This window comes from Castor canadensis, chromosome 13, assembly GCF_047511655.1.
Source record: "Castor canadensis chromosome 13, mCasCan1.hap1v2, whole genome shotgun sequence".
Taxonomy (NCBI): Eukaryota; Metazoa; Chordata; class Mammalia; order Rodentia; family Castoridae; genus Castor; species Castor canadensis.
Window position 1 is genome coordinate 87,898,002 of NC_133398.1, and position 5,955 is coordinate 87,903,956.

A 5,955-nucleotide genomic window follows, 5' to 3' on the forward strand; every position below is an offset into this window, starting at 1 on the left:
TAAATTTGAGATCTTACTCTCAGCTTCCCCTGTGTTGGGATTACAGGCATGCAACATCATTCCTGGCCCCATTTTATTTGTTTTGATGACCATATGATTTATTAATATAGTTCGGAATTCTTCCTTTCACCATTCTTCCATATAACTGTTTCTTTTCTTTAGAGACAACCAATTGTAAATTTCTATGTGCCATTCCAGAGTATTTTATCCAAAACATGCACACATGTTTCTCAACTCCTGTAAATTATATAGTTTGGAACCCTTACCTTATTTACTTAAAAATATAGTGTAGGCTTTTTCATGTCAACACATAAGGAATCCCCTTCCTTTTTATTTGTTAGTGAGTATGCTACTTTGTGGATGCATCATGATATATTTTATTCATTCTCTATTGAACAGAGTTTATGTAATTTTCAAGGTTTTGCTATTACAAACAAGTTGCAAATGATAACCTAGAAATACACCATTTCCCACACATGGGCACATATGTGAAAGGTAAATTTCTGGAAGTGGAATTGCTAGGTCAAATGACACATACTGTTTAAGTTATAGACATTCCAAGTATCTAGAATATGGTACTAATTCTTCAGTATTGATTTATTTATTTTGTGGTAGTGGGGATTGATCCCAGGGCCTTATATATGTTAGGCAAATGGTCTACTGCTGAGCCACCCCCCCATCCCCATTTAGTAAGTATTTCTTGAGTGAAGGAATGAGTTTCCAGATTGTTCTCCATAGATTGTGCTGGTTTCCTCTCTTATTAGCAGAGTAGGGTTAAGATATATTCTTACATTCTTGTTAACTCAGTTTTTACTAGCTCACAACACTCTGATTATACTACAAATTATTTAATTATTCTCCCACTTTTTGATATTTAAATTGTTTCTAGATTTTGTACTAATATATAATACTGTCATATTCAATTCTATGTATATATGTTGGTCACCACTTTCAAATCCTTAGGAAAAATGCCAGGACAAAATTTTGGTGTCCAAGATTGAGATTGGGTTATAGTTCTTGGTGTAGATTTTCAAATTACTTTTGAGAAAATTATGACATTTGGTATTCCTACCTGAAGTGTTTGCAAAAATGCCTTATCAGATCCTTTTCCTACTACTTTCTGAATTTGTTTTATTTCAACTGAACAACTATATCACTCTAACTCAAATGCAAATAATTATTGTTTTTTTGACTATAAGACTCATACCATGTACCTGTTTCTCTTTAATGTTCATTTCTTTCACTCTTCAGGAAGCCATGTGATTGCTTGCCAGAAACAGACTTGATGATCTCTACTGCATAGTAGCTCTTATCCTTAATTTCCACATCAGTAAAAAAGGACTATACTGTACACCTAAGAGTTGTGATGACAAAAATAACCTATGTAAAGTGACAGGTCAGATAATGACATGTGACTATTCACTAAATGTTACCAAAGGAAAGCAGTGAGTAGAGAGTGGGAAGTCATTTTGAATTGTAGACTATCATTAAGGAAAATATTTTTAAACATTATTTTCTGTAGATTCAGTAACATCTTGCCAAACTGAGGCCTTATAAATTTAGTATAGTGAGTAGATTATTATATTAAATTAAAATATGATAAATAGTGCTAAAATATTCTTAAAAGATTCACTTTTTATGAAGGTAAACATACACTTTTTTATAGTGCAATAATCTTCAATCTATACTACTCTAAGGTAGTTAATTTATCCTACCTGCTCCAGAAGTATACAAATGTGAATTATTAGGGCATACTGTTTATTTGAAAGAAATTAGAGCATTTCACAAAATTTATATAAGATACTTTATAATCATTGTAGTACCATTTTTCTCCTAAAGTCTATCTGCTATGCATAAACATTTTAGTCAAGAATTTTACCTATGAAATAACTCAAAAGTAAAAGTGAATTCATATTATGGTTTTTGTTATGTCAGTACAAGTCTCTTGTCAGAAATAGTTTTCTCACTTTTTATTTTGTGTCCTCCATTTTCCCAGGAGCTGACCAGTGCTTTGGTGCATCTAAAACCTTAACTTTTTATTCAGATCTTTACACTTGCATTCTTCCCAACAGTGATATGGCTCTTTCTTAAGCTCTTATCAATCACATCCATCAATGAGTGGATTTTAAAAGGGTATGTTCAAACTTTTTTTAAAAACCATTTTATGTAGCATTTAATAATAGTTCAAGAGGAATTTCATAGTAACAATACCATAGATACATACAGTGTACTTTGAACAAGTTCATCCCCTCTGTTATGCTTAAATCTTTTGAAGGATGTATTTTAATGGGACATACCTACTAATGTTATTGTTTGTACAGCAACTATACACAGGCTTATGTAAACTATCTTACAAGGACACAAAACATTTAACTTTATTCTTTAAAACAATAGAGTTTCATCCAAAAGGTTCATCAAAGAATTGTTTAACAGAATTGTAAAATACACACCCATGTTTAATCTTACAGTTCTAGGATGGGTACTTAAATGGGAATTTTAAAGAGTAGTCTTGGGGAAAATTAGAAGGGACTGGAGGATTTAAGATCTGTATGGATGTGAATATAGGTTGTCAATTGGTTTCTTTAACTTTGCCAAATGTATCTTACCAAATGTATATAGCAAGCGACTGAGCACAATATGTATTTTAATAATATATAAAATATATATGTACATATATGTGACCAATATTGGCTTTTTCTCTTATTTGTCTTATGATTGCTATAACAGTTGAATTAACAGTAGATTTTATTAGAGTCTTTTCCTTTATTATAAATGTTACCATGGGCAAGGCATGGTGGTACATGTCTATAATCCAAACTATTCTAGAAACTGAGGCAGGAAGATGAAGAGTTCAAGGCCAACCCTGGCATTGTTAGTGGCACCCTACCTTAAAACTTTAATAAAATTTGAGCAGAAGGCTGGGGTATTGCTCAAGTGGTAGAACTTGCCTAGCCAGCCTGAGATCTTGGATTCACTCCCTAGTAACACACACATGCACACACACATACACACACACACACACACACACACTCTCTCTCTACCATATTTAATGAAAAGAATTTTGAATTGCATTGGCTTAAAACTAACCACAATCACCATGATGGCATAACAGATAAAGCACTGAACTTAGAGCCCAAAGACTGAGTGCTGACCCTATCCTGTACATGCTATATGACTTTCAGCCAAGTTAGTTAATAGTTTTGAAACTTCTTTCTCTGTAGAATAAGAATAATTGTACTTTGACTACATAATTAATGATATCTGAGACATCAATTTATTCCACCTATGGCATCATTTATTCAAGTCACCTATTGAGGTCTACAATGGGCCAGAAATACTGGTGTTGGAGAAATAACAGCAAGGGAATGGAATGTGCCAGTTCACTTTGGAGATTGGGGTGACACAGGGTATGATTATCAAGAAACAATTAAATAGGTGGACAAGATCAGGATAAATGATGTATAAAAAATAATCATAAAAGTGGTTGAGTAGGCAGCCTGGTGATTAAACTAAAGAGCTCTGGGGAAGAATGTTCTTGGCACAGGAAACAATGTCTAAAGGCTCTAAGGACAAAACAAGCCCAGCATGTTACAAGGTCAATAAATCAACCATCCTGGTGGTGTGGAGGAAAGATATTTTGGAGGTGAACTGGTGCTCAGGAGCCAGGTACACAGAGCCGTGTCAGCCAGAGTGAGGCATTCAGACTTTATTCTGAGTGCCACAGGAATCTTCTAGAAGGACTGGAACAAAATCTGGCAGAAGTGTGGAGATAGTAGATGGAGAAAGATGGATAAATAGGGAGAAATGAGTGTGTGCAAGAATTATTTTCTTTTTTAAAATCTTTCATTCATTTATTCACATGTGTGTACCTACCTACCCCCTGCCCTCTTCCTTTTCCCTCCCCCCCAGCTTACAGGCAGAATGTGTTCTGCCCTTTTCTCCAATTGAAGAGAAAACATAAGCAATAATAAGAGAGACAAAGTGATTTTGCTAGTTGAGATAAAGATAGCTACACAGAGAGATTCCTAGCATTGCTTCCATGCACAAGTGTGTTACAACCCATGTTGATTCATCTGTAACTGATCTTTACACTGGTTCCTGATCCCCTTCCTATATTGACCTCTGTCACTTTAAGGTTTCTGTATTAGCTCCTCTGCAGTGAAGACATCAGAAACTTTCATGTTTTGGGTTTTCTACTTATCCACATACCTCGCATATGTGCTCTCCCCTTGTCTTGTGACCCAAGTCCTAGAATATTGCTGTATTTGCCCTAGATCAAAGTCCACATATGAGAGAGAACATGTGATTCTGAGGCTGGATAACCTTGCTAAGACTGATGTTCTCCAGTTCCATCCATTTACTTGAGAATAATAAGATTTCATTCTTCTTCAGGCCTGAGTAAAAATGTGTACAAGTACCACATTTTCTTAAACCATTCATGTGTAGTGGGGCATCTTTGCCTGTTTCCATAACTTGGCTATTGTGAATAGTACTGCAATAAACATGGGTGTGCAGGTACCTCTGGAGTAACCTGTGTCACATTCCTTTGGGTTTATCCCCAGGAGTGGGACTGCTGGATCATATGGCAGATATATGTTTAGATTTTTAAGAGGCCTCTGTATGTTTTTCCAGAGTGGTTGCACTAGCTTGCATTCCCACCAGCAGTCTACAAGGGTTCATTTTTCCCCACATCCTCAACAACACCTGTTGTTGGTGGTGTTTTGTTGATAGCTATTCTAACAGGGATGAGGTGGAATCTTAGTGTGGTTTTGATATGCATTTCCCTTATGGCTAGAGATGATGAACGTTTTTTAACGTATTTTTTGGCCATTTGAATTTCTTCTTTTTAGAAAGTTCTGTTTAGTTCAGTTGCCCATTTCTTTATCGGGTCATTGATTTGGGGATAGTTTAGTTTCTTAAGTTCCCTGTATATTCTGATTATCAGTCCTCTTTCTGATGTATAGCTGGAAAGTATTTTCTCCCACTCTGTGGGTGGTGTCTTCAGTTTAGAGACCATTTATTTTGTGTGCAGAAGCTTATGAAGTCCCATTTGTCCATACTTTCTCTTTGTTGCTGGCTGTGGGATTCTATTGAGGAAGTCCTTCCCCATACATATTACTTCCAGAGTATTCCCTGCTCTTTTCCATACTAACTTCTGAATTTGGGGTCTGATATTAAGGTCCTTGATCCATTTTGAGTTGATCCTAGTATAGCACAATAAACATAGATCTTCTTTCAATTTTTTGCAGATGGATAATCATTTCTCCCAGAAACATGTGTTGAAGAGGCTATCTTTTCTCCATCGTATATCTTTGGTAATTTTGTCAAAAATAAGGTGGGCACAGCTGTGTGGATTCATATCCAGGTCCTCTATTCTGTTCCACTGCTCTTCATGTCTGTTTTTGTGCCAGTACCATGCTGGTTTTATTGCTATTGCTTTATAATATAGTTTGAAGTCAGGTATTGTGATATCTACAGCATTGCTCTTTTTGCTGAGTATTGCCTTGGCTATTCATGGTCTCTTGTGTTTCCAAATGAACTTTAGAGTAGATTTTTCAATCTCTGTGATGAATGTCATTGGGATTTTGATGGGAATTTCATTAAACATAGAGATTGCTTTTGGAAGTATAGCCACTTTTACTATGTTCATTCTACCTATCCTTGAGCATGGGAGGTATCTCCACCTTCTGAAGTATTTATTAGTCTTCCATGATCTCTTTCTTCAGGTGTTTGTAGTTCTCCTTGAAGAGGTCATTCACATCCTTTGTTAAGTTTACTCCTAGGTATTTGATTTTTTTTGAGGCTATTATTAATGGAATTTTTTCACTATATTGTTTCTCAGTTTGTTAGTTGTTGGTGTATAGAAAAGCTAATGATTTTTGTAGGTTGCTTTTGTATCCTGCCACCTTTTTATAGCTGCTTATGGTGTCTACGAGTTTTTGGGTAATTTTTTGG